Raw genomic sequence first — 20,846 nt, 5'->3', positions numbered from 1 at the left:
CCCCATAGTCCCTGTAGCAGAGCTTCCAAAGAGGCAGCAGCCGGAAGGAGGAATTGCAGAGTGAGTGGGGAGAGAGGTGGGGCAGGGCCAGAGCACTTTGGGAATAACTCCCAAGACGGAGGCTCTCATGTGGAAATAACATTGTCTTTTGCCTCATCCACTTCGGGAACGAGGGGAGCTCTTCCGGCACAGCTGAGCCCCGGGAGCTGCCCCAGTCTATTTGTAGAGAAGTCCTGCAGAAGGGGTTGGATTGTGGCCGTCAGAGGCCAGCTGGGGAAAAGCTAAACCTCCCCTCCCAAAGGACGAGGTGCAGTGCTGTGAATTCTTTCCCCGGCCCCCCTTGAACCTCTCGTGCCAATGTTCCCTCTAATTTTTCCCTTCTGTGTGTGGAATAAATGAACCGAGACACATGCGAATGTGCACCACCCGGAGAAACACCAGCTTAGCTGTGGGCGCTCTGCGAATCGGCTGGACAGCACTGGGATCTCTCCTGAGTGGCCACATAAGCGCTCAGCTTCCAGGGAACCCTGGTTATTGCAGTAAGATGAAGGCCTCAGCCCATGCAGCACAGGCCTGGTCTGAGGCTAACCATGGACAAAACATGGCTAACACAAAGCTAAGCGGTGAGCAGGAGGCAGGCCCCTGAGAACAGAACGTGGCACAAACCGGGCTGGGAGAGCAAATCTCCCATTGGTACCGACTCAGGTACAGAACGATAATTGGTACCGGTCATAAGTACAAATCACAAGGTACCACCAGCTCATTAAAAGAGACCTTGGTACCCACTCCACACAGCTACAGACCCAGGTTCTGGAGAGGGTCTAAAATGACAGCGTGATGGACAGAGATGATCTACCCAAACCTGGAGGTGCAGGTACCTGACAACCTCAGAGGGTAGTAACCGGATACGTCAGCAGTGAGGGGTGCTTTGTTTGTACCTGTGTGTAAAGTGGTGTCTTATGGGGGGGACAGTGGAAATTTCCCTCTGACTGTGTCAGTCCATTGCAGCAGGTACATCTGCGCAGTGGTCCAGCAGAGTCTACTGACAACTCTATTGTACTTCACTTTGCAATGAACCTGACCTGGCACCTTCGATCTGTACCTGGGCTGTGGTCTGTGGGGACCTCGCGGGGTCTGCTGAGTTCATCAGGCTCACATCACTGAGCACACCCGCAAGCAGCCTTCTGCTGATCATCACTGACAGAGCCAAAGGCCTGTGAAGACACCACAGCAGTAAATCTGCAGTTACTAGGGGGTGACTCAACACTGCAGTATCACACCCACAGCAGGGAGTCTTGGCACCTGGGTCTACAGTCTCAGGCGTGTTGCTGCTCAGGTGAGGAGACCCACCCATCTCGCCAGCCTTCAGAGTGGAAACATTCAAAACACTAATTTTAGCACCACAGTGAGTGAGCCCAGACTCAGAGGTTAACACTTTCTCCCGTGCGTTTTATTCTCTCTCCTTCTCTGTGCAGTGAATTGGGGTGCCCAGGAGCGTTTTGTCTGGGCAGGCTGGCGTTGTTAATGCACAGGTGTCACAAATGATCCCCTGTTACAGGTTAACCCCAGAGAGAGGGTTCCCCATTGGCAAGCAGCCAGGTGAGCCAGCGGGAAGACAGGAATCTTTAAAATTAAAGCCGTTATCTGCTGAGGGGTCTTTTGTGTGGCTGAAGGAGCGAGACACAGATGTTTAATACAGAGCAGGCTCAATGAATCCAGTAACTGCGCAGGCCACAAGGAGCTCTGGGCATACAGATATGTAAGTAGGAAGGAAATGTTTAGTCAAATGCAATCGGGTTATTGTTTATTTTGGGTTTGGCGTGGGACGTCTCAGGCTGGCTGATGTACCCTCCTGTACACCGTAACTTCTAGACTCATGGTGTCCAATGTGTGTCCCACTCGCTATGTGCAGCGAATGGGACACTGGTGTGGTGATTGGCACTGGAGGCTCTTGGAGCCTTTAAATGTGGCTCCTCAGAGCTGCACACATAAGTGCCGTCTGCCCGATCTGCACACGCATCCCTCTGCTTGGTGGGACAAGTAGATGGTGGAAGTGGTGGTGGCTCCGGCTGGGCTCCGGCTGGCACAGCTGCAGCTGGAGCCCTGTCGTGGCTCAGACTCTGGTGCAGACCCTGTTGGCACAGCTGCAGCTTGGGCCCAGCCTGGCTCATGTGGCTCTGAGGTGGCTCCAGTAAGTTGACGCATTCAGCTTTTGTGGGGGGGGAGGGACTGGGGGTGGCTGGTTCTGGGGAACGGGGAGGGCATTGTTGCAGGAGAGGCTGTGGTGAACACAGATGGACAACACCCACAAGTGTGGTGATCCTTGAACTGGACACCGCTGTTCTAAACTGAATCCCAGGGAAGAAATTCTGTGTGTTTTAACCAACCCATTTTTTTAAGTTGCTCTGTAACAACTAGCAGCCAAGTGGGCTTTACCGTGTAAATCTGCTGCTAATGACTCACCTTTTCTAAGGCAATGATTTGCTGCCTGTGTCCTAGAGAAGGTCTGTATATCCAGGCCTAAAAGACAGAAAGGGCAGCTCTCAGACTGCAGCTTCATTTCTTCCTCTTTGTTTCCAGCTCTCTCCTAAAGGAGAGTTAAGAACTTGGAGTTGCCCCACAGGGAGACATCCCAAGTGTGTCTGCCTGGGTTTTATGGGAAGGTGGCTGGTGGCAGTGACTTCCCTGGGTGACTTCTCCTGGCCTTCCCACAGGAGAGGTGTTTTTAAGGTCTCTTCTGGGCCCCACATTCTACACTTGGAGTGTCAGAGTGGGGATCAGCCTTGCAACCAGGATGCTCTGCTAACCGCAAGGTTGGCCACTAATCATGGGAGCGGGGACGGTCTTTGACCCAGCTCCTGGGCACGCCTACAAACAGGGGCACCATGTGGGGGTACCCAGGGGTCACATCCACCCCCCAGCATCCACCCCCTGCCCTCACATTCACAGTCAGTGCTGTCCCACTGCCACAGGAAGTGGTAGGTGGGGGCAGAGCAGGGGGAGGGGGTAGAGAAGGGGTGGGGAGGGGGGAGTACAGGTGGGGAGGGGGTGGGGCAGGGACGTGTGGCTGCTGCCCCCTGCCTGGAATCCCTGCACCTGACACTACCAGGGTTCCCTGGAAGTCGAGCGCTTGGGCAGCCACCAAAGATCAGGTGCTGCCCAGCTGATTGGCAGAGCACCCACAGTCGGCAGCAGGTGTGTCTATGGGTGGTGCACACCCCCACGGGCCTCGGTGCACAGAACAACATTTATTCTGCACATGGGTGGAAAAAATCAGTAGGAACCCTGTAAGTCTCTAGCCTGAGTTCAATGGGGCTTTAACCACAAGCGAGCACCCACCTTTCAGGTTGGGGGGCTGTAGCCAGAGCGCCGCCGATGCGGGTGTTAGTCCTAGTGGGTGGGATCAGTTAGCACAAGTCAACAGGTGCAAATGCTATACTTAGTTGCTCATAGAGCTGCCAATCAAACACCCCCCCCCCCCGCGGTTTGACAACTGCTCCACACCTTGAGATCATGGTGACAACACCCCTGCAGGCCTCTGCTGGTGTTCCATCCATAGGTGGGGCGCTCAGTGGGTAGCAGGGGCTGGCTGGGGTCTTTGCACATGTAACCACCCCCAGGCAGACTCGACTTGGGACCTCTGGAGCTGAGTGCAGGAGCTGCTACAGTGTGAGCTAAAAGCCTGCTGCCTCCCAGCTCAGGATGCAGAGGAGACACATTCTTTCTGTGTACGTGGTCTAGGTGCCAGTACCTCCCCTTCACCCCCTCTCCTCTAGTTCCGTGTATCTGATTTGTCAGTGTGATGGAGTGGGGGATACCTGTGTGTGTGTGTGTGGCTTAAGCAGGGTGTGGGGCTCCTGCTGAGGGTAACCCTGACAACCAGGTAACACCTTTGTACTGCAGACAAAGGAGGAGGTGGAGCCTGAGGGGTTTGAATTGAAACTGGGAGTTGGAAGCAGTTAGTTTGGGCTGGGAGAGAGAGAGACAAAGGAGGGGGCAAGGCCCCGGCTCTGGGGCCCCCTCGGGGCCTCCTCTCCCCGTGTGATGGGGTTCTGGGGTCCCCCAAGCTCTGCACCCTGTCTGCAGGCAGGAGAGTCTCTCACTCAGCAGGAAAACATCAGGTTTATTAGCCGACAGGACACAGCATCGTACAGAGGAGTCAGTACAGCAGGCAGAGACAACCAGTCCCATCCATGTTGGGGAGAGGAGGCCCCGAGGGGCCCCCAGAGCTGGGGCCTTGCCCCCTCCTTTGTCTCTCTCTCTCCCAGCCCAGACTAACTGCTTCCAACTCCCAGTTCCAATTCAAACCCCTCAGGCTCCACCTCCTCCTTTGTCTGCAGTACAAAGGTGTTACCTGGTTGTCAGGGTTACCCTCAGCAGGAGCCCCACACCCTGCTTGAGCCACACACACACACACAGGTATCCCCCACTCCATCACATCTCTCCCCCCTTCCAGACCGAACTGAGCGGGGTCACTCAGCCAGTGACCTGGGGAAGTTCGGGGCCCTCCCCTCGTGATTGGGCATCGGCTGCACCCTCAGTGCTCCCCTTGATGTGCACCACCTCCATGTCATAATCCTGCTGGGGGAGGCTCCAACTCAGGAGCTTGGTATTGGCCCTTTTCATGTGATGCAGCCGGGCAAGTTCCTTTAGTTCCCTCAGGTTGGTCGGTCTCCCGGCCTCTGTCTCTGGTCCATCAGCCACGTTCTCAAGTCGGGCAGGCAAAGCCCATACAGATGCTGCAGCACCAACAGATTAAATAGTTTTTTTTTGGTTTGGGCCCTGCCCTGTCTGCCCACCAGTCCATACAGCTGCTTTAGCCAATGTTTGGAATTCAGTTACAGTCCAGTAAAAGAAGGTACAAATGCTTCCACCCTTGGCATTTAGCCAGACCACCAAAATGGTTGTGTGCCTCAATTTCCCCTTCCATGCCACACAATAGGTTTGAAATGTTCCTCCTCATGTGAGAGGTTGCAAGACTAGTTACAGGGAACAATGGTGACATTTCAGAGTTACAGACTCCTTCAACATACAATTTATGCTTCTACATTAATGTTATTATGTTACATGGCTTTTTCCAAACCTTTAGTACATGGTACAATTTTACAGCTTTTGGTAGCAGCAGCCCTTGGTTACAGCAGTTAGCGTGAGTTACAGAACAAACCCATTGCAACTGCACATTTACGTTGCTTTTTGGTAGACCACAACCTTTGTGCAACATCCTTGAGAATCTGGTATTTTGGGGATAAATGGCTGAGACCTTTCTTAGCACCATCAAGTTTTAATCTTCTCTCTTGCCCCCTGGGGTGGAAATTTGATCTCTCTGGCTGTGCCCTCCCTTTTAACAAGAGCTGGGCCATTGATGATCTCAAGGAGACGGCCCCCTCCCAGCCAGCCTGGAAATTTGCAAACCAAACTGCTTTTTGAGAGTTGTTTTGTGAGTCCCAGACGCAGAATCCACATGGAGGAATCCCTGTTTATCCCTTACTGGCCCACCAGGACCACAGCTCCTTTGTCCTTCCCCCTCCAACTACTGCCTCCCCATGGAATCAGAAGTGGAATCCAGGATAAGAATATAAGTGTTTCCACCATTTGGAGATGGGGAATTGCTGGCCCTCTCCTGCATCCTACAGAGACTGACTGTGCAGCTGTTTTACTTGGTTCTTACAGGGCTGCTCACACTCCCTGATAGTTTTTACTTTACTTGCATCAACTTCCAATTCCTGAGAAACTTTTACCCTGCCTGCTTTGGACCCTTGCAGAGCACAGCCAGTGGTTTCACACTCAGGCAGGTCCTGGCCATCAGGAGCTGAAACAAACTTCTCCCCAGGCAAAGGGCTGCTCTGGTGCTTACAGACAAGCACCTCTCCTGTTCACTCTCCTCCACCTCACTCCCATTTTCTGCAGTCCCCACAGACAGGTTAGGAAAAGTTTCAGGAAAATTCTCTTCCTCAAGAGCTCCCCCAAACAACAGCTCACCCCTGTCTGCCTCCACAGGGGCACTGCTCCCTTGAGCCACAACCAGCTCCTGGGTTTTACCTACACCCCGGATCACTTCTGGCCCATTAGGCAGATTCCCACGTAATCCCCCTCCAGGCAGACAGCCAGTACCACCGGACAGAAGGTTAGGATCCCTTTCCTCCCTTTTGCTACCAGCTCCTTTATCTTCATCAGTCAGCATAACTCCATTGCCCGTCTGTTCTTGTGTCCTGGCGAGAGGATGACTCTGGTAGGACAGAGCCCTCTCACCCCCTCCCAGTAACACCTCAGCATTAGGCAAAGAACAAGTACCAGAATCGTCTGGTCTCTGGGATTCCCTGATGATACTAACTGGATCAGACCGAGTTAAAGCATCATCCCCCCTGAGAGACACAGAGGCAGGCCCACTTCCCATCTGGGCTTCAGCTGCCCTCAGATCCAGCTCTGGGATCTTGGCTCCATCTTGAGCCCCCACAGGCTCAGGCAAAGGATTCACTTCCCCAGAAGCAGAAGCACTTTTCTTGCACCAAGGACCAGTGTCCTTAGCAGGGACACCACTGCCCATCCCAGAGCCATTCCCTCTGCTCCAGCCCCCATGGCTGGATTCAGAGACACACCTGGAATGCTCTTTTCTGGTGGTTTCTTCTCCAGCCACCCCAGGCTGGGGAATCTTCCTCAGACAATGGGCTAGTTTCTTCATTGGCACCTTTTCCAAACGCAGGCTCTGCTCTCTCCCCAGGCTGTTGCTGCTGTTCAACACAGATAGACAATGGGAGACACTTTCTCCTTTGTCCCAGCCCCCCTGGCTGGTCTCCACACACACACAGAAGGTGGAGCAGCTTCTCTCACAGACAACTTGCCATTTCCAGTGGATCAGCTGCTTTCCTGCACAGACACACAGGCACCTTCCTTGGCCCAGGCCTGGAAAACTCTTCGCAGGTCTGTCTTGGCCACTAGTAGATGATGGGTTGGAATCGCTCCTTCCCTCCTTGAGCTGTGGCAGGCCACTCGGTTCAGAGCTCCATGCAGTCCAGGGTTCCCTGCCCCCATCCGGGCTCACCTCTGCAGGATTTTCCTTAACCCTCAGCTCTGCCACTGCACATCCACGCTGCCTTGTCCAGCTTCTTTAATCTCGATTCGGTTTCCAGGTGCTGCCACTTCACAGTGGAGTTGCTCAGCGTGGTTGCAGGCTCTTAGGCTGATGCCCTCTGCACCCCACGATTCCTGGAAGAATCCCTTCAGTGTGCCAGGCTCCTTGCGGGTCACAAGCTGCCCAGGGTTAGGCCGTAGGCCCCTCCGCCCTCTGGGACCGACTCCAACAGACTCCCAGCGGAACCCCTTCTTCAGTGTGACACCCGCTCTCAGGGACCATGAGCACACTGTCTTGGGAAGAACTCATTCAGCGTCAGCCTCCTCAGGGGTCACTTGTTCCTGGGTGTTGGGCTCTCGGCCCCTCCACCTTCTGGGACCGACTCCAACAGATTCCCAGGAGTAACCCCTCCTCAGGTGTGACACCCCCTCTCGAGGACCACGACCGCAGTTGCTTGGGTTCGGCCGCAGGCCCCTCCGCCTTGGGGAACTGCACCTCACTGCCCTTCAGCACACCTGGGTCTCGCAGGCCCCACTTCTTCCGGGGCCCCGGTCACTTACTGCTGGATGCTCCATCCTCGGGGTGCAGAACATCCCACTTCTGACACCAGTGTGATGGGGTTCTGGGGTCCCCCAAGCTCTGCACCCTGTCTGCAGGCAGGAGAGTCTCTCACTCAGCAAGAAAACATCAGGTTTATTAGCCGACAGGACACAGCATCGTACAGAGGAGTCAGTACAGCAGGCAGAGACAACCAGTCCCATCCATGTTGGGGAGAGGAGGCCCCGAGGGGCCCCCAGAGCTGGGGCCTTGCCCCCTCCTTTGTCTCTCTCTCTCCCAGCCCAGACTAACTGCTTCCAACTCCCAGTTCCAATTCAAACCCCTCAGGCTCCACCTCCTCCTTTGTCTGCAGTACAAAGGTGTTACCTGGTTGTCAGGGTTACCCTCAGCAGGAGCCCCACACCCTGCTTGAGCCACACACACACACAGAGGTATCCCCCACTCCATCACAGTCAGTTTTTTATATCAGTTTTTGGACCTCTGTGTTATCCAACTGCCGGGCTGCACTGGAAATGCGATTGAGCTGAAGAAGTGGGTCCATCCAATGAAAGCTCATCACCAAATACCATGATGAGCTCATGGGAATAAGGGGACTTCGAAGTAGGCGGGGCCCTTTCGAAAAGGAGCCCCGTCTGGACGCGCCGCGCGGCGGCAAGGCTCGTCAATTTCAAAGCGCCGCTGCCGCCCGCATGCTAATGAAGCGCTGAATATGCATTTCAGCGCTTCATTAGTAAACTTCGAAATGGCCATTTGCATGGCCATTTCGAAGTTTGGGGCACGTGTAGACACAGCCCTGGAGAGCAGCAGAGGTGAAAGTGACAGTCAGAACAGACACACGGGGGGCATTGTGGGATACTTCTGGAGGCCAATAAAATCAAATTAAATAATGCTGTGTCTATACTAGCATTAAGTCAACCTTGTAAATTTGAATTTGGTGTTACTCCTCGTCAAAAAGCTGGAGTAGAAAAGTCAACCTTAGGACCCCTTACAAGCAACCAAATGATATTTGTAGTGAAGCCATTATAAAATGGACCTAACTCACTTAAAATTGACTTTATACTCTAGTGCAGACCTAGCCTCAAGGTTCTGTGCTGTTATTCAGCTGTAATTTACCCCTAAATGCCTTCTCAGAGCCAAGTAAGCAGTGGTAGTGTTGGTAATGGGCTAGACAATATTGACATCCTGTGATCTGGCAAATTCTCTCGTCTGCTACTGGTCAGGTCCCAAGAGTGCTGGATGAGAAGGTTCAATCTGTAGTTTACAAAGCCAACTAGTTTTATTAGTGCTTATGCTTTTACACATTTTATACAGTGATTCAGGGGACATTCCTAGATAAGCAGAAGCCAAAGGGTCATTGGTCTATACTTCTAGTTATTTTAGGATTTTTTCTTCGTCCTATTTAGCAGTGAGGCAAAGAGATTATAGATTTCACGCTCTACACGAGGGGGGCTTTAGCAGGGTTTTTCCATTTTAGGCAAGCGTTAGCCTTAGAGATGCATGACTAGGATTAGCCATATAAATAGATAAATATCTGATGATTCAGCCTCGCTTATCAAATCGCATGCTGATGCACAGTTATCTTGGGGAGCATCAGGCACCAAAGCAATCTCATGACCTGGTCACCCGGGTGGTGTTTCTTGTTATTCTATTGCTGGTGCCCAGTCTTAGAATTTGCCCAAGAGGCTGCAGCATCCCACCGCATGGAACCATAGAACACTAGAACCAGAAGAGGCCTCAAGAAGTCATCAAGTCCAGTTCCCTGACATCACGGCAGGACCAAGCACCCATGTGGATCATCCCTGATTGGTGATTATCTAACTGCTCTTAAATATCTTCAGTGATGAAGAGTCCACAATCTCCCCAGGCTGTTTATTCCAGTGTTTAACCACCCTGACAGAAAGTTTTCTCTAATGTCCAACCTAACCCTCCCTTGCTGCAGTGTAAGCCCATTGCTTCTTGTCCTGTCTTCAGAGGCCAAAGAGAACAATTTTTCTCCCTCCTCCTTATAACCTTCTTTTAGGTAATTGAAAACCGCTGTCATGTCCCCTCTCAGTATTCTCTTTTCTAAACTAAACAAGCCCAGTTCTTTCAGTCTTCCCTCAGAGCTCACGTTCTCTGGACCTTCCATCATTCTTGTTTCTCTTCCCTGGGCTTGTCCATTTTCTCCACATCTGTCTTGAAATCTGGTGCCCAGAACTGGACACAATACTCCCACTGAGGCCTAATCAGTGCAGAGTAGAGGGGAGGAATAACTTCTCGTGTCTCGCTCACCACACTCCTGTTAGTGCAGCCCAGAATCATGTTTGGTTTTTTTGCAACGGCGTCAGACTGTTGACTCATATTTACCTTATGGTTCACTATGACCTCGTGCATATTAGGAAAGTTGTCTTAGTTTAATTCCACCAAGCAAATATGTGCACCCCTAAATATCCTAGGGTACGGGTGCCTCACCTGGTATTGGGGAGCCCGGGATATAGTGATGTAAGGCGGCCTGTAACACCCCATGGCAAGTGGCGAGACAGAACTTTCTCAGGGCTTTTGGAGAGCTTCTTGAAAAAATCCTTTTTCAGCTAGTACTAGTCTGACTTCCTTCAATCTTTAAAGTTTCCCTCTACTACTATCTCACTTCCCCTTCTCTCCATCTTCAGAGCAGATCAGGAGCTCAGCTCCTTGGGTTCTCAGGAGGGAGAGGGAGCCTGCTGTTTTCCTAGATACAGAGCAAAGATGTAAACCATCAGTGTAATCAGATATGCAACCTGCATTACTGTAATCAATCAAGGCTGGGGTACTCAAAGTGGAGGGTGGGCCCCCTCAGAGGGGCATGAAATTTCATAAGGGGGTACAGCTGATTCTCAGGCTCATCCATCTCTTTAAGCCTGTTGAAACATGTTACTGTTTTTTATGTCTGTGTATTTGCACCAATAGACCCATTCATAAAGTTTTTACAGTCTACACATATTTTCGTGCATGTGCCAAAAGGCTTTTTTTTTTCATAGGAACGTAACCAAAATTTGCCTTGGTTTGTATCACACTAGACAGGTTGGGGGAGGAGGGGGCCTATGACATGCTGGAATGAAATGTGGGGCCCAATGTCAAAAAGTTTGCTTACCCCGAATCAAAGTAATTCAGCCTGTAGGCAGATATTAACTCCTGTGTTTAATCCCAATGCTCCACTAAAATTCTGTGGCTAAAACAGTGTCTGTGTGATCACTGAAAATCCTGTGAATGACCTTGTGTCCAAGAGCTGCTGTAATGCTGGGGTGATTGTGGTGGTCATGTTGGAGGGTGAACCTTGACTTCGTGGGTCAGATGGGCGAGCCCTTACCAAAATTAATACTTCTATTTAAATATCCTTAATACCCCAGTCAACAGCTCTGCTTCACCACAGTGACAGAAAGAATGACCCAGCTTATTTAGTCTGCAGAAGAGAAGAATGAGGGAAAATTTGATAGCAGCCTTCAGCTTCCGGAAGGGGAGCGCAAAAGAAGACGGAGAGAAACTGTTCTCAGTGGTGACAGATGGCAGAACAAGGAGCAATGGTCTCAAGTTACAGAGCAGGTGTAGGTTGGATATTTGGAAAAACTGTTTCCCCCGGAGGGTGGTGAAGAACTGGAATACACAGGAGAGGTGGTGGAATCTCCATCCCTAGAGACTTTTAAGTCCTGGCTTGACAAAGCCGTGGCTGGGATGACTAAGTTGGGGCTGATCCTGCCTGGGGCAGGGGGCTGGACTCAGTGACCTGCTGAGGTCCCTTCCAGCCCTAGGATTCTATGAGTCTATGCGCAGCTTCCCACTGGCAGCTGGTGGAGGGGTGGGTAGGGGGGCTCCCCAGTAATCCGCTGGCTCACATTCCTTGGGGAAGGGGGCTTGGGGAAGGCGATGCTATAGGGCAGGTGGAGTTGGAGCAGAGGTGAGACTTGGGAAGGGGAAGAGTGGGGATGGAGCGGGGAGGGGCAGAACAGAGGCAGGGGCAGGGCCTGAGTTTGCCGTGGGCACCATAGGAACAATCCTGCCCACGAGGCCTTTATTGTTACATCACGAGGTGGGGCACTGCGGGCTGGGTTCATTGCACGCACCAGGAGAGCCTGGGATCTCCCCTTACCCCCACAACCTCCACCTGCCTGACATCACTTCCCCTCCCCTACCCACAGCAGGCCCTCCCTGCAACCCACACAAACTTCCCTCTGCCTGGTTCCCCTGGCCCTCACTTGGTTCCCATCATGCAGACAGAAGGCCGAAGTCAGACGTGCAGGCAATGCGATGGGCAGTGGGGTTACGCAGCAGAATAAGACGGCACAACCCTGTGCACCAGCAGAGCCCGTCCCTGTTCCCTTGTCCTCTTCCTCAGCAGGCTCGTTCCTAATGTATTGCCCTGCCCCGGCCCACCGCTTACAGCTCACGGTCATAGTCCTTTTGGAGAGTCGTGAGTCCAGGGCCTTCACTACTCCTTTGCTTGTACCTCACTACTGGCGTGGTAAGGAGTGAGGCCGTGTTTGGTTCATGGTTGCTTTTCCTTTGGCTTTTAGCGCTCCTTAAATCCCCCACCACAACCCAGAACATCTTTCCCATGTGCCCTTCAATCTTTTCCATCCAGAGCCGGAATACTTTTATACGCACGAAAGCAGGTGGGAACGTGCACCACCAATTGCAACACAAAACCTAGCTCTGAGTGCTAATCCCCTGGGTGGCATTTGACTCTCTCCCAGTGTACAGGGAACACTGCTCTTGTGTTCCTGAGTGGATGTGTGACTTGCCTTGGGAGAGGAGTCAGGCAGCTTTCAAGTGTTCACTCGTATATGAAACTCTCATTGCGCCCAGCAACACTTCATCCTTACTTTGTGTCACTCCATCTGGCTGTGGGCAGATGCAACACGTGGTATCTGTCTTCACACAGGCTAGCAAGGAGATAAGACTAGAAGAGTCAAACAAAACCACCAACGAGTCCAGTGGCACCTTTGGGACTAACAGAGTCACGTGGGCATCAGCTTTTCTTTGTCAAATGCACGTTACCAGATGGGCACTTCAGCTCATGATCCAGGCATCTGACAGGGAGGTTCTGACCCATGAAAGTTCATGGCCATAAATCTATTAGTGGTTAAGGTGCCAGCAGGTCTCATTATTTTTGCAGATACAGACCAACACAGCTACCAGGGTTTCCTGTAAGATGAGTTTACACCCAGGGATGGAAAAAATTAGCAGAAACCTTAACAGCTGCGCCTCTGAGAATAGTCAAACAGGCAAACAAACCCCCACATACCATCTCAGGCTAATACTAGGCTTAAGTACTGTTACCATGAGGAACACCTCCAGGCAGGGGTTGTCTGGGCCTCCCAGTTTTGCCCCTTCAGTGGCTGTATCAGCACTGTGATGCAGTTATTAGACAAGGGACAAGTTGTGAGGGATCAGCTCATGCCCATTGTCCTCCGCCTGTTGCTGTGTTTTTGCCATTATCTGCCTGCCTCTCCATTGTGGCTACAATCTGAGCCTGTCGTGACAGGCTGGGCAAATACCTTCTGTGCTGCCACTCACACACCCAGTCCCCAAGGCGGAGGGGAAATGCAAACAACAGATGTTAGTGACAGGCGAGAGACTCCCTGGCTGCCGCATGGCAGGGAGCCTGTGAGTCTGTTGCAGAGCTGGGCTTCCCTTAGCAACCGCCCTCTAGAATATAACCTGGTGCAAATTGACAGTGGAGACAGACAGTCTGTCCCTTCTCTGTAAGCGCTATAGATCCCAGGGCCAGAATGGGCCATTACAGTCATCTCAACAGACCTCCCGTGCCAGAGAACTTTCCCAGATCCATTCTGTGATGCTGCGTAAGTTGGTCCAATATTTAACTCCTCTCCCAGGGGTCATCTTCCCTCAGCGCAAGGGTCTTCTCAACTTTGAATTAGCTGATCTGCTAGGGACTTGTGTTCCCAGTAAGCTGAGCGCTTGGGCCCCAGGAGAGGGTCAGGGGCTGCCCGACTGATGAGCAGCGCAACCACACACGCATCCACAGTGCACATCCACGCATGCCTTGGTGCCCATAAAATGTAATCCGCTCATGGATGGGAAAAATGAGGGGGGACCCTGGCTGACCCCATGCTGGGATGATCTCTCCTCTACAACCTTACCTGACAGCAGCTACCTTCCAGCTCAGTGGTTGCCAAACTTTTCCGCATCACGACCTCCTTTTGATTTTCGAGAAACTCTCACGCCCCCTCCATCTTCTTTACCATCATCCAAAACCCTTGTAACAAAAAATTCAATTAATAATTTACAATAAACACAAAAACTTGATATAAAAGTGTTATTTGAAATTAAAAATAAGTAGAAATAGTTTTTCTTGGCCCCTTGTGGGTGCCTGGTGGAACCCCAGCTGGCCAGCTGCCTGAGCCCCAGGCTGGCCTCTAGAGCTACCCGCCCCAGCTGCCCACCTGCCTGAGCCCTGTGCTGCCAGAGCCACCTGTCCAAGCTGACCGAGCCCCGCACTGACGGGGCCAGCCACCCGCCCGCCAGCCTGAGCTGCCCAAGCCCTGCAATGCCAAGGCCAGCTGCCCAAACCCCCTGAGCCCTGCAAGCTGGCCACCCGAGCCTCACAAGCCCCCCTGCCCAAGCCCCTCCCCCAGACACCCCTAGTCCCCCATTAAAGCCATCCCCCTCATGCAAGCCGGGCACCCCCAGCCACCGTCTAACCCCATCCTTCTCCTCTTCCTCCACCCACACTCACACACCTTTGCAGGAGGCCAATAGCTCCATGTGGGTCTCTGCCAGCTGCCTGCTTTTTATAGCAGCTGTGCTGGGTCACCCATATAAAATGGCAGGGGCTGAGAGCCGGAAGCAAAGGCCAACTCTCCCTTCAGGTGGGAGGAACGATGGGGGAGGCTGGGTCGCCTCGCGCCCCCCTGGAATTTCTTCATGCCCCCCAGCTTGGGAAGCCGTGTTCTAGCTCAAGCTGTTGACGTTCCTGAATTATGCTCCAGCGGTCCCAGGTCTGAGCCCATCAGAGGGTGATTATACAAAGCGCTGCACAGGGGAAAGGCAAATGCCCAGCTAGCTGGCTGCAAACTGGGGAATAACTGGCTGGCTGGTGGCCCTGCTGAACAGAAGCAGGGGGTGTGAGTCGGTCATGCAGGGAATCAGGCAGCAATGTGCAGCAGCAGCAAATAAAGCCATCTCCATGGGGGCCAAATTGTTCAAACAGCGCAGCATTCAACTCCCCTCTTCCCACAGCATGATGAGGTGACAGCTGCGGCTGGGGGGGAGCGAGGGCACAGCCTCGTACCAAGCGTACCAGCAGATTCCCTCAGGGCCTTATCACTGTGCGAGGAAGGACGGCCGTGTGATCCAGGCCTCGTGGACTGGGGAAAATAATTGGAGTGCCCTGGGAGCGTGAGCACGCACGGGTGTGGGGAACTAACCGCCTGCCACAGCGCGTGAGGCAGTGAGATCGCACAGGCAGCAGCAGAACTCGGCGACTGGAGCCAGAACATTTTCTAGGGTGACCATATTTGACCTTTGAAAACGAGGACGCCCTGGGAGGGCGTGTGCCTGTGTCAGTATCTACCCACTCGGCTGCTGTGCACGTACTACAGCACATAATACACCGGGGCTGGGGGAGACACTCCTGCAGACCCACTCCCTCTGAGGGCTGCCCTTTTGTGGGGACATTCAAACTGGGTGACCCTCCTTCTCCTTCATCTCCTCCCTCCCCTCCCAATGGTGATGAAACACAGACCCCGGCGCTTCCCACAGAACGAATCGGCAGGGAGGCGGGGGACGGGGCTTTTGTAACCTAGAAGAAGAATGAAAGGAAAATGCCCTTTGTATAAACCAGCCCGGTGGCAGCTGCGCATTAGCGTAACTAGGTAACAACGGCTATGAGAGGGCACCGGGTCCCAGCCATTCGCATTGCTGAAACCCAGTTCCCTTGCTTGGTACACACACCTGCTCAGTCTGCCCAAATCCCCAGAGAGGAGACCTCACTCTAGCTGTAAAACGCCCAGGGCAACGGAGGCTCTGATCCCAGGGCCTCGGCCGACATGGCCACGCTGGACAAGTCCTTTGTCTTCCTCCTGTTCTGGTTGCTGTGGCAGATGAGCGCCTGCCGGGGAGAGGGAATTCATCCCTCTGTGCCGGCCCCCGCAGAACAGCACGTACTCTGGAGCGTTCCAGGGAGGTTATTGTTTGTTGAGCACACGCTGCTTTGTGTACTACATACAAAGGTTTGTTGTGGCTGCAGAAAACGCCCTTCTCTGGGCACACACCCATGCACCCCAATCCCATCTCCCACTCGGTCACAAGGTAGCTGCTCAGAACACAGCAGCACCACAACATGGAGCTGGCAGGGACCCCAGGAGCTCATCAGACCCAGTCTCATGCACAGCCTGACCAGTGCTCCCTGCAAGCTGAGCACTCAGGCGGTGACCCAGGAGACTGAGCTGCTGCCCAGCTGATTAGCAGAGCACCCCCAGCTGCAGCTTGTTTTTCTGTGGGTGATGCATGTCTGCCATGGCTTGGTGCACGTAAAAAAACTTAGTGGGGACCCCTGCCCGTGACAGGAGTTTGTTCAACCTGATCTGAAAACCCTCCCGTGACAGGGACTCCACCACAGCCCAACTCCACAGCTTAGCTGCTCCGACAGCTGCTTTCCCTACCAGCTCCAACACCTCTCTGGTCTCTCCCCTGGGCTCCCGCTCTTCTCCAGCAAGAGCAAGCAGTCCTGTGGCACCACAGAGACTCACCAATGGATTAGGTTGTGAGCTTTGCTGGGTAAAAGCGCGAGGCACAAGCTTCTCCCTGTTTTTAAAGCTCTTCACCCTTTAGTCCCTCACTAGCAGACCAGCTATTTTCCTAGAATCCTAGGGCTGGAAGGAACCTCAGGGGCTCATCCAGTCCAGCCCCCTGCTTCAAGTAGGATCCCAGTCAGGGCTTTGTCAAGCCAGGACTTAAAACCCTCTAGGGATGGAGATTCCACCACCAAGCTAGAGACACAGCTGTTGTTCAGCCAATAATATGCAGCCTCTTGTCCCCTTCAAGGGTCTCCACAGCTCTCAACAATGTATAGAACCCTACAAGTAGGCACCTACACACCAGTGGAGACCAGGACCTAGGTGACGTACCTCAGAGATCAGCGGGGGATCCAAGCCAAGCTTTGCAAGGCCTCACCTCTGGACCTTCCTTCCTCTCTTCCAAGGCAGGGAGGCCTGGATCCACACCTCACTTTTAGACACGTGGAAAAAATATCAAAGGAGCACGACTGAAGATTCCCTAAGGCTGTGTGAGATGCTCTGGCTCCGCTGCACGAGTGGGGAAAAAAGGCACTGTCGAATCCGGCCCTCAGCATAGGCACTGCACGGAAGTGGCCTACACAAGCTGTTGCTGATAAGGGTCCTAGGCCCTGCCCCCCTCAGGAAGTTAGGCAATAGTGAGGTCTCCTCTGGAAGCATGTGTGCAATTGTGTCCTCCTATGTCTAAGAAGAATAAATTGGGCCAAGTGCAGAGAACTACTAGGAATGAGTCAAGGAATAGACATCCTGTAGGTCCCTGTTCTGTTCACTCCTCTGGGGCACCTGGCATTGGCTGCTGTCGGCAGAAATCATAGCACCCCGTAGGGGCTGGATGATGGCACATCTCCACCTAACGGCTGATGGCCGCCATGGACGGCCCCACTATTTCGAAGCAGCGGGACGCGGAACGTCTCCACGCATCCTACGTCGAGGTAGGGTGCTATCCCTTCTTCTGAGCAGACTAGCCATTTTGACATCTCGCTGCCTACCTTCGAATTCAACTTCGAAGTAGCCTGTGCCGTGTGCAGACGCGGCGCACTCTGTTTCAAAGTTGGGCTTGCTATGTCGACGCTGCGTTCTAGTGTAGACGCACCTTGAGCGCTGAAATCACAGGGTGGCAGCTGAGGCCACTAAGAGCTGAAATCACAGGGTTTTGCCTCAGGCCAAACCCCCAGTGGATGGACGGCACGACCGGTGGAGGAATGGTAGGAGGAGCAGCAGACGGATGGACGGACAGCGTCATCGGCAGCCAGCCGATAGGAGGAGCAGCGGACGGACGGCAGGTGTGAGCAGCGGTTGGCCAGACAGCTGGCAGGGATCAAGCCAAATGCTGGACCAGCGTAAAGGTGGCGCTGCCTCTGGTTCAGCGTGGGTAATGTGTCAGGGCCTTCATGGACGGGACCAAGTTGGAAGTCGGGTGTTTGAAGTGGGGTACAAAGAAAGTTGGGTGTGTGGATTGGTGTCTAAAGTATTGGGCTGGGGAGCGTGAGAGGCCAAGGACACTGCTCAATCCATTTCAGCTGGGTCAGTTACTTGGGGGTTGGTTATAAACTCTGGGGGTGGGATTTCCCAAGCTTCTGCCATGTGACTTTTCCTACCTTTCCCATTAAAAGTGTCTGTTGTACACTTAGACTCTGCGCTTGCGAGTGGGGAAGCACTGGCTCTCCGAGGCACCCGGGGGGGCGGTGAATTTCCCAGGCTACTGGGTGGGGGCTCGAGCCAGTTCTGTGTGAGATGGATGAAAAGGAACCCCAGCTATTGAACCCGGCCCTGGCTGCTGCCGTCTCCTTCTGGCAGAAGGGTTAGAACATAAGAACATAAGAATGGCCATACTGGGTCAGACCAAAGGTCCATCGAGCCCAGCATCCCATCTGCCGACGGTGGCCAATGCCAGGTGCCCCAGAGAAGGAGAACAGAAGACAATGATCAAGTGATTTATCTCCTGCCATCCATCTCCTGCCCTTGTTCTGAAGGCTAGGGCACCATACTTTATCCCTGGCTAATAGCCATTTATGGACCTAACCTGCAAAAATTTATCTAGCTCTTTTTTAAACCCTAATAGAGTCCTGGCCTTCACAGCCTCCTTGGGCAAGGAGTTCCACAGGTTGACTGTGCGCTGTGTGAAGAAAAATTTCCTTTTATTAGTTTTGAACCTACTACCCATCAATTTCATTTGGTGTCCCCTAGTTCTTGTATTATGGGAAAAGGTAAATAATTTTTCTATATTCACCTTCTCCACACCATTCATGATTTTATATACCTCTATCATATCGCCCCTCAATCGCCTCTTTTCCAAACTGAAAAGTCCCAGTCTCTCTAGCCTCTCCCCATATGGGACCCTTTCCAAGCCCCTAATCATCTTAGTCGCCCTTTTCTGAACCTTTTCTAATGCCAATATATCTTTTTTGAGGTGAGGAGACCACATCTGCACGCAGTACTCAAGATGTGGGAGTACCATAGTTTTATATAGGGGAAGTATGATATCTTTTGTCTTATTATCGATCCCTTTTTTAATAATTCCTAACATCCTATTTGCCTTACTAACTGCCGCTGCACACTGCGTGGATGTCTTCAGAGAACTATCCACTATAACTCCAAGATCCCTTTCCTGATCTGTCGTAGCTAAATTTGACTCTATCATGTAGTACGTGTAATTTGGGTTATTTTTTCCAACATGCATTACCTTACACTTACCCACATTAAATTTCATTTGCCATTTTGCTGCCCAATCACTCAGTTTGCTGAGATCTTTTTGTAGTTCTTCACAATCCCTTTTGCTTTTGACTGTCCTGAACAACTTGGTGTCATCTGCAAACTTTGCCACCTCACTGCTTACCTCATTTTCTAGATCATTGATGAACAAGTTGAACAGGATCGGTCCCAGGACTGACCCCTGGGGAACACCACTAGTTACCTTCCTCCATTGTGAAAATTTACCATTTATTCCCACCCTTTGTTTTCTGTCTTTTAACCAATTCCCGATCCATGAAAGGACCTTTCCTCCTATCCCATGACCACCTAATTTACATAAAAGCCTTTGGTGTGGGACCGTGTCAAAGGCTTTCTGGAAATCTAGGTATATTATGTCCACTGGGTGCCCCTTGTCCGCATGTTTATTAACCGCTTCAAAGAATTCTAACAGATTAGTTAGACACAACTTCCCTCTGCAGAAACCATGCTGACTTTTGCCCAACAATTCGTGCTCTTCTACGTGCCTTGCAATTTTACTCTTTACTAGTGTTTCTAGTAAACACCCTTTGCTTTACAGCCGAGCGTGACACATTCATGGAGGGGCGGATATGATGGTGCTGTTACCCTGGCATGTGGCCCAACCATGACCGATCAGGTCAGAGTGAGGAACATATTTGGGATCAGGAAAGAATTTTCCCCCAGACTGGTAGAGGCCCAGGCAGGTGGTGTTCTCCTTCCTCCGCAGTGTGGGTAAGGTGACCATCTGTCCCGTTTTAGCCAGGACTACCCCTTTTTTTAGCTCCCTGGCGAGCATCAAAACACCAGGCTAATTGTCCCACATGTGGCAAAGCCAGGACTTGATTTTTAAAGGGACATCTGAGTACGCAGCAGGGGCCGTCTGTGCAAAGAGCCGTCTGCAGGAGGTACATCGGCTCTTTCAGCAGATTGTTTAAACACGCTGGTATCAGCAGCGCCCCACACGCCAGGTGATGCGGGGAGGTGACGGAGGGGCAGAGCCAGGCTGCCTGGCTGCTGTGCACTCTGCTCACACCGCCTGAGAAAGACAAAGGGGGTGTATCTTGGTTCCCCTCTCTCTCTCTCTCACACACACACACACTCTCTGTCCTACAAAAGCTCACCTAATAAATTATTTTGTTAGTCTTTAAAGTGCTACTTGACTGCTTTTTTGTTTTGATAGTGTATAGACTAGCACGGCTTCCTCTCTGTTACTATAGAGGAGACTGTGTCTCAATTCCCCTCACACACACACACGCACACACACACATGCTCACTGCTAGCAGGGAATAGGATTGGGATATGGAGGGCAGGGCCCTCTGGCAGGGGGCAGGGGGCAGCCATTTGGGCAAAAGCAGGGACAGCTGCAGGCAGCAGCAAACAGGCAAGTCTCTGGAGTAAAGGGCAGCTGGGCCCAGCCCAGGGGTTAGATGGGGGATCCGGGGTTTGGAGAAGTCCTATGAAGGGTGGGGGACAGGCTTCAGGAGGGAGCAGAGACAGGAAGACGGGGACAAGGGAGGTGCATCGTGGAGGGCAGCTGGCAGGGCTGGATTAACTCTTCTGAGCTGCGTCTACACGTGCACGCTACTTCGAAGTAGCGGCACCAACTTCGAAATAGCGCCCGTCGCATCTACACGCGTCGGGCGCTATTTCGAAGTTAACTTCGACGTTAGGCGGCGAGACGTCGAAGTCGCTAACCTCATGGGCTGCGTCTACACGTGCACGCTACTTCGAAGTAGCGG

General features: G+C 52.6%; 1 protein-coding gene across 3 annotated transcripts in view; it reads right to left on the bottom strand.

Annotated features, from left to right (window-relative positions):
• The window catches only part of LOC142024942 (C-type lectin domain family 2 member D-like), a 56,384-nt gene that overhangs the window by 17,773 nt on the left and 17,765 nt on the right, over positions 1-20,846 (bottom strand). Inside the window, exons 1-2 of one of the 3 annotated variants that reach the window (XM_075017318.1) lie at positions 16,732-16,898; positions 13,744-13,859 (exon numbers count right to left, since the gene is read on the bottom strand). The gene's annotated coding sequence lies outside the window, so the exon portion shown is untranslated. Of the gene's footprint in view, positions 1-2,463; positions 2,521-3,339; positions 3,351-13,743; positions 13,860-16,731; positions 16,899-20,846 lie in introns of those variants that run through there. The other 2 variants (XM_075017320.1, XM_075017319.1) reach the window with 2 other exon arrangements.

This window comes from Carettochelys insculpta, chromosome 22 (genome assembly GCF_033958435.1).
Source record: "Carettochelys insculpta isolate YL-2023 chromosome 22, ASM3395843v1, whole genome shotgun sequence".
Lineage (NCBI taxonomy): Eukaryota > Metazoa > Chordata > Testudines > Carettochelyidae > Carettochelys > Carettochelys insculpta.
This window is presented reverse-complemented; position numbering and strand designations above follow the sequence as displayed.